Genomic DNA, 9,168 nt, shown 5'->3' with positions numbered 1-9,168 from the left:
ATAGGCCTAAATGTGTGAAATCTATATAGATTTACATGTCATTTAACAAAACTTTACCCCATCCTTTACATACTCCTTAATCAGTATAACGTAACAAGGACACATTATAACCATTGTACATTGAAATACTGCAATGCAAAATACATGGAGTTTTATCTAGTACATAACGGCAGTTTGCAAGAATATCTTGATGGCTAATGGAAATGGCATTCATTTGCCGTGTTTTTATTTTCTTACATTATAGATCTATATTTGTTAGGATCCATATATACATGTACTTTTTATTCAGTGTTTGCTTTTATTTAATTGTTATAGTTTTATTTTCTTTATTTGTTTGTATATACATATAATCTGTGTTTACTTGCCTGTGACAGAAATTTTATTTGTAAAAAATAAAATTGCCATCTTTCATCCATGAACTTCTCCTGGTAAATCAACAAGATAAATTCATAGCTATATAATTATATTAATCTTAAACAAAATCAGATGTACATGTTATATTTACAAACGAATAAATTTGAAGAGACCAAGTGAAATTACAGAAAAATGAGAATGTTTACAATTATAGACGTGTTCAAGTCTTGAAATGAAGATATGCTTTTGTTTCAAAGCTACTGAAGCACATGAACTCAGTAGATCAAGTTGAATTTTTGAAACCCATTTTTGATTGGGTATAGCCTTTTAGTATCCTGGTTCTTCCGTTCGTCTCATTTTCTTCCGAGATTTCCTACAGTTACTCTTGCATTTAATTTAGCATAAAGAAAACTAGAGGTACTGTGAGCATGGGCTCACTAAATTATACCCCCCGCCTCCCATATGTGTATAAATGGCAGTGTCCATGTTTTGCTATGGAAAACCCAAAATATGTGTCGGATCAAAAAGTAAAATAGGAGGTGCACAATGGCAATATGTAATAAAGATTCTGTGAAAGTCTCATCAAATTTCATTTAGTGGTATAAGAGGAGCTGCGGATAAGAGATATGGGTACCCCAAAGCGTAACAGACAGACAGATGGACATCCTAATTACATGTACTATATACCCTCCCGCTTTTCAAGCAGGGGGTATAATGAATTTCATCTTTTGGCCTGTGTACATGTATATGTGCAACCACAGGCACCTGAATTTTTATCCATCAAGCGCTCAATACCCAAATATCGACAAAAATTACGATATTTGGCTTATTGGGCGTTTGATGGATAAAAATTCAGGTGCCTGTGGTTCAACAAGGTCTCAAACTTTTCCCAAATCATAAATGGGAGGTAAAAAAGACATATTTGCTGAAAGAATTCGGTTTCAAAGGCCCCTCTTAATGCAGTAAGCGAATCGTAATTTTAAAGATAATAATTCATTGGTAGCGTCTCGTAGATGTGCAAGAAGGTTACGAAATTTACATTTTCAACCTGAACTAGGTGCAGATGTGTTTTTAGCTCACCTGAGCCGAAGGCTCAAGTGAGCTTTTCTGATCACATTTTGTCCGTCGTCCGTCCGTCCGTCTGTCTGTCAAGCTGTCCGTCCGTCTGTAAACTTTTCACATTTTCAACTTCTTCTCAAGAACCACTGGGCCAAATTTGACCAAACTTGGTACAAAGTATCCTTTGGTAAAGGGAAATTTAAATTATTAAAACAAAGGGCCAAGTCCCCTCTCAAGGGGAGATAATCAAGAAAAGACAAAAATAGGGTGGGGTCATTAAAAAATCTTCTTCTAACGAACCACTGGGTCAGAAAAGCTGAAACTTATGTGGAAGCATCCTGGGGTAGTGTAGATTCTAAATTGTTAAAATCATGACCCCCGGGGGAAGGGCGGGGCCACAATGGGGAATCAAAGTTTTACATAGAAATATATAGGAAAAGTCTTTGAAAATCTTCTTCTCAAGAACCACTGGGCCAGAAAAGCTGAAACCTATGTGGAAGCATCCTGGGGGTAGTGTAGATTCTAAATTGTTAATATCATGACCCCGGGGGAAGGGCGGGGCCACAATTGGTAATCAAAGTTTTACATAGAAATATATACTCTTACAAAATCTTTGAAAATCTTCTTCTCAAGAACCACTGGGCCAGAAAAGCTGAAAATCATGTGCACATGGAAGGATTCCTGGGTAGCGTAGATTTCAAAATGTATAAATTATGATAAGTGGGGTAGGGTGGGGATGCATTATTTATTACAAGGGGGAAATCTGGTAAAGAACAGAATGGTCAAAGCTTCTCAGGTGAGCGATGTGGCCCATGGGCCTCTTGTTTATTTTTTTACAAATGACAAACCCGATAGAGAACCACTCACAAAAGAAACAAAGATTTACACAAAAATTGGTAATAAATGCACAGAGCACATATCGCACTGAAGATCTGATGTCATCCATCCTAAGACGTCAGTAAAAAGATATATACTGGGGGTAGTTCATCGTCGCAAACCACGACCAAAATGCACCATCGATCCTCTCCTATTCTGGAGAGAGCTATAAATGTAGACTCCGGACCGTGGCTTGAGACGATGGGGGTAGTTACCCTGAGGTTAAATTGTGGGTTAATTATGAAACTGTATATTTTTAAACTTACCTATGCTTAAGAACGCCTTGTACATTTGGTTGATTTATTGGTTGTATGTTGCTTCACGTACCTCTCGAATTTTTTTTACTCGTACGAAGACGCCATCACTTGCAGGTGGAGAGCTTTTGTGCTATACGGCCATTGAGCAGTTAGGGATCATTTTCGTTCCAGCACCTAATGCGACACAGCTAGTTTATAATTTATAACTTATATGACGTTTATTACGCAAGTTTCGAGATTATCTCCCTTAGTGCGCTCTTTCGGTGAGGAGATGAGTTTCGTTGCCGCGTAAACAGACAGGTGGGACAGATTGGATATATCGAATACATTGCATCATCGATATACTGGTTTATCGTAACTACATGATTGTCAGGATGCACAATACAACTCGAGAATAACCGACTTAATGTAAAGGGGTCATTTTTTAAACAAAAAAATCGTAACAAAAAAAGAAAATGTCAGTGGATGTCAAACTTTTCAGACGAGGTAAGAGATATGGACCTCTAATAAATACGGTACACATGCATCTGATCATTGCACGTCGGCAAACTAAATGACACATTGATTCTTTTCCGTATTGTAACCTACTAACTTTTAAAAATGTTTATACAATCAAGAAAATCGGTTACTTTTTGTAAAGACTATGACGTTTCTTTCGTTTTCAAGTACCTATAATTTAAAGTAGATTTGTAAATATGCATAGTTGAGCTTGATAAAATCATCAAATGCATCACTGCTTAACATTAATATCTTTCTATAACATTTAATAAATTTTAAAAGCCGTAAATATCCTTCATTTATTTATGCACGTTTGTAAAAAAACAACCTGTCCCACCTCCATGCTGGAATGGATACTTTTTGCGCCTCTATCGTAGGAGAGTTACAATCTCGAAACTCGCGTAATAAGCTTTCTTTTCATAAATAAATATATCCCATATACTATAAGGATAATCTTGTTATTATTATGATAGAATAGGGAATATTTATATTTATCGAAAGAAAGGTGGTTTATATACGGTTTCATCCGAAAGACCGGTCTCCACGTTCAACAGTGGGATTCGAACCCACGACGTAAGGATCACCTCCGTACCTCGCGATTCTAGAGTAGAATCTCTAACCACTGCGCCACGCGGCCGTACATTTAAAACAATACCCAAATCAATTTCAGGAGGTATTCCAGTATACATAAGTTGTGGTATCTTGTGGATGTGCTATAAGGTCTCTGAATTTCCACCCATGAGGTAGAATAGGCCAGGAAAACTTCAAGTTATCGTTTTGCCAAAAGTCTAGTTCCATTAACTTAAACATTTAATGTTAGCCATTTCATATTTCGCAATATTATCCTTCCTTTTCTAAAAATCGACGTTTTCTTTTTTGCATTTCTGATTCCCAGAATATTTCTAATACATCCTGCAGATGTGCAATAAAGTTTGGAAAATTCGTTTTCATCCTCGGTTCCAGATAAGGGTAAAAGATGAAAAATGACAGTTTCCTGTGTAATGTAATCAATTTTTTAAAAATACTTTTCTTTTTAAAACTGTTTCAACTAATCACGCAAAAAAAAATTCTCGATTACAGGAGTTCGTGTACCTTCCAATTTTACAAATATAAACAATTATTGATTATAAAATTAGGTTTACGTTTTTTATTTACTAAAAACTCCGTTAAAATTGATACCAGTGGGTATACGCGAACTCCTGTGAGAGAATAGATCAAATACTTAGTAAACAACTTTACATAATTGTGATGAAATTAAAGTTTATATAATTTATTTTCTGGCTTTTATTAGGAAATGCATGTATTTACTTTAAAAGATTAGCAAATTCAGGTATAAATTAAAATGTTTATAGCGAATTTTTCTCAGATCAAGGGAGATGTTAAAAAGCATGATCTTTTCTTTCGTACAAATGTCTTTTCTTAAACAATAATTTACGATTCAAATCACATATGCTTGTACGAGACGTTTTAAAATCTGTTTGAACCTCGTCAACATAGACTTTAAGAAGTTTAGAATATTTAAGAATTTTTAACACTGTTCGATACATTCTCCTTAATTTAAAACATTTATTCATTGTCCAAATAGTCTACTAATCAGCTCGGTGCGTTTAGGTTAAGGATTAACCATTTAAAACTATTATGTGCCAAACAAAATGATTCATCAGAAATTAATAAAGATATTAATAATATTTTGAATCCGATATGACTTTCAAATTTACGATCCCCTTTGATGATTTTTAGGGGGTGGAGGGTGGGGGTGTAATTTAGTTGCATAAATTTAATTGGAATCTGTTCTGCTTTTAGACTAGTGTGTTTTTGGTAAGATAAATAAAACTGGCATATTTTCTTAAGTTATTAGGCCACCTGTTAAGGTCGGCCCATTTTCTAATGTTTTCATACACATGTATATACTATATATATTTCTGTAACAATGTAAGGCCGTTTAAAGGTTTCTCGACCTTATAATCTAAATACCGTCCACGTGAACTGATCATGTAATTAACTCTCAGGAGACTTTTGTGGACAAATAAGACACCACGCGAAAGTTTAATATTAATATGATTAAAACCCCAGTCTCATTTCCAAAAACGACCAACGGCCAACGGTTTTTGACGCCAAAACGGGATTCTTCGGGTGACAGTCGGCAGTTCATCGGCCGTTGTCTTGCCCGATTTTGACCTCTCTTTTTGTCGGCCGACCTATTTTGTGTCCATCGGTCCAAGTACTAGTTATAATTTTTTCTGCGTCGGTGGTCGATTTCTTCAATTGAAGTTATCCGTCGACCAACCTTCGATCATCGTCCGACCATCGGCGGTCAGTTCATTAAGTCGGTCTTCCGTCGTTCGACAACAAGTGTGTCCAAAATTTCGGCCGACGGTTAAAATCAAACTGTAGCTCAGAGCTCGATGATCGGGCAACGATTGGCCGACGTGTGAATATTTAACCTATTAAGGATACATAACACAAACAAAATTTTGATGCATGGATTGATATGTATTTTTTGAATGGAAATAACATAAATAATTAATCCCTAAGAAATAATTAAAATCTTAAGTATTCTTTACTGCTTAGATATGCGCCATTTGTCGTTTTTTTTTATGCAATTCTATACAAAATTTTGCAGACATTTTTGACATTGAGTCACAATCTTACAAAATTCTGCCACTTTGCCTTGCAAACATTACTCACGTCGCCTATCTGAATATAGATCTATGAAAAATATTGCTGATTTCTAAAGAAAAAATATTTTTTTTTGTGTTATATATCCAAGTCATCGGTGTTCCTAGGAATTAATGTGACTGCTCCGTGTCGCCCGATACTTGTGTCGGCCGATCATGTTCATTCAGTCGACAAGACCAGAAAAATTTAGTCGCCGGACCATCGGCTTAAATGTGACCTAGGCATAAGAAGTATATAGTTATAACGGGAATTGAGGCGATAAGAAGTATATAGTTACGTTTCTCCCCTCTCTCTCTCTCTCTCTCTCTCTCTCTCTCTCTCTCTCTCTCTCTCTCTCTCTCTCTCTCTCTCTCTCTCTCTCTCTCTCTCTCTCTCTCTCTCTCTCTCTCTCTCTCTCTCTCTCTCTCTCTCTCTCTCTCTCTCTCTCTCTCTCTCTCTCTCTCTCTCTCTCTCTCTCTCTCTCTCTCTCTCTCTCTCTCTCTCTCTCTCTCTCTCTCTCTCTCTCTCTCTCTCTCTCTCTCTCTCTCTCTCTCTCTCTCTCTCTCTCTCTCTCTCTCTCTCTCTCTCTCTCTCTCTCTCTCTCTCTCTCTCTCTCTCTCTCTCTCTCTCTCTCTCTCTCTCTCTCTCTCTCTCTCTCTCTCTACGGGAATTGAGGCGATTAAGGGATGATATTTATTCACCATTTTGTTTTGTTATTTATTTTATTTTATTTATTCAATTTACTTTTATTTGTTTTAAGATTTATTTATTAAATCAATTTATTTAATTTTTTCATTCATTCATTCATTCATTCATTCATTTTGCACGCTACAAAAAAAAAATTAGTATCACATGCTTGATGTTAACTTTAATTCACTGTAAAATACTACATATAAATTGTCAAAAATTCAATAATATTTAAAGCTGAACATCTCCTCGCAAAGAGAATAGTATCTTTCAATAATTAGGACAGCATTCGATATCGATATCGATGTAAATTACATCATTAACTCACTCACTCACCCACAAACAAACACACACACCCTCACGATTACGTTGCTTTATCGCAGTGAAATAGAAATTTTTGCTAAGCCACAAACGTACAACTGTACACTTCCCTTGATATGTCCAGGGACCTAATACATGCTGTATTTATACTAACTTATATGTACATGTATGTACGTATATGTATGTGGCTATACATTCATTTGAGTTTCACATTCATTTAATATAGATTTTCTTTTTTTTTAAGCTAGCATAATGCATTTGAATTTATTCGTTGACATTACCATTTAATATTACTTTATCCTTCATTCTAAGCGTTTGAAAGAGGAATGTGAAAATCAGAACACAAAGTCCTGAGTTTTTAGTTTGAGTAGATTTTTCAAATTCAATTACACTGTAATGATTACACAGGGGCTTACACTCGAACAATGAATCTACCGATTCTGTATCGATTTAACACTTTTTGGACATTGGATACACAAGTAATTTCAAGAATAAAATCCCATGGCATGTTTTTATTGGGATGCACCTAAACTATAGGACTTGAGGAGTAATGATCTTGCGTTCAAATAGGCATTAATGCAATTTAACTTTTATCCTTAATCCGTTAAGATGTAATGCAAATATCGTTTTGATGGGTTTTCACTGATTACTTATACATGGAAATTATTCCATATTCAGCCCAAGAATAAGCTCATAATTCGCTCCTTCGGAAGATTTCTGAAGAAAACGATGGTAATTTTCTGATTTTTATGATATATTTTTAAAAGAACTAAAAAATTAATAATTTTAAATATTTTTAATTTCTAATCTTCATTTATCTTACATGTAAGTTATTTTTAAAATTCCAAGATGTCATGAGCAAAAATCAAATTATCTTTTTTTTTTTGGAGGGGGTATTTTTCTTTCGTTTCATTCCTTTCCCCCCTCCCTCTTATGTTTTAATATCATCAAATTTCAGTTCATGCTGATCTAAAGTGAAACAGACTTACTTATTAGATTTTACTTAAGACAGGAATTAGTCTGTTTTTAATTAAAATTTATTAATTTAATTAATCTCTGGAATTAATGGGATACATGTATTGAACAAATCTTGATATCCCCGTATTTTTTTAGGTTTTCTACAGGATCGGACGACTGACAATCTTGGTTATTATGTTCCCCAAACGAAGTTGGGGAACATATTGTTTTTACTCTGTTTCTTATTATTATTATTTTTCTTCTCGGGAAAATTTTGTCCGCGAATGATCTTGTAAAGTACACATCCGATTAAGGGGAAACCTTTTTAGGGTAAGTAGGCATGTTATGTAGATTTGCGGAACGTTAAGGTCATTTTGCGCGCACGTGCTTGCAAGAGCGCGCACGTGCAACACGTGAAATGACCAATATACTTGAAATTGCCGTAACTTTTTCTTTTTTCGATGTAATGCTTTGATATTTAGAATATATAGACAAATTATAAATGTAGATAAGATGGCATTGTCAACATGCCTTTTTGTGTGCACGTGCTTGCAAGAGCGCGCACGAGCAACACGTGAAATGACCGATTTAATTGATATAGGTGTAAATTTTTACCTTTTTTATAAAATGCTTTGAAACTCATAATATAAGGATATAGTAGTAGCATAGACAATATGACATGGTCAAAATAGCAAGATCTCACGCGCATGCACGTGCGCTTCGCTCTGATTGGCTGAAACTAAAGTCTCAATATCTTTCTTGTTTTTTGACGAAATCCTTTGAAATTTTTAACATAGCCATGCATTAGGATATCCTACAAAATGATGTATAGCAATAATCAAGAAAACACGTGCATGCACGTGCGCTGCAATCTGATTGGCTGAAACTTTAAATAGCTATAACTCCCTTGGTTTTCAACCAAACAGGATGGGATTTGGAACATAGATAGATATAATAGACTTCTACAAGAAAGTATGGTCAACATGCACATCCATACACGTGTGTGTACGTGCGCTGCAATCTGATTGGCTTAAACTTTAAATAGCTATAACTCTCTTAGTTTTCAACCAAACAGGATGAGATTTCGAACATAGATAGATATAATAGACTTCTACAAGAAAGTATGATCACCATGCACATCCATACACGTGCATGAACGTACGCTGCATTCTGATTGGCTGAAACTTTAATCAGCTATAACTCCCTTGGTTTTCAACAAAACGGAGTGGGATTTAGAACATAGATAGATGTAATGGACTTCTACAAGAATGTATGTCACCATGCTCATGTATGCACGTGCGTGCACATGAAATGAGTAAAACAAAAAATACACTTGAATGAGCGTATTTTTTAATACTTTTGGATTAAATACTTTAATATTTAGTATATTAAAATATATAGATTGTGTAGACTAGATGATATGGTCATTACGCACATGCATTCACATGCGCACGCGTGCAATGCATAAATTTGAATGAACTTGGTACCCTTCTGGGTAAAC

The sequence above is a fragment of the Saccostrea cucullata genome, unplaced genomic scaffold, assembly GCF_032062105.1.
Source record: "Saccostrea cucullata isolate Sc308-1 unplaced genomic scaffold, CSIRO_AGI_Scuc_v1 ctg483, whole genome shotgun sequence".
Classification (NCBI taxonomy): Eukaryota; Metazoa; Mollusca; class Bivalvia; order Ostreida; family Ostreidae; genus Saccostrea; species Saccostrea cuccullata.
This window is presented reverse-complemented; position numbering follows the sequence as displayed.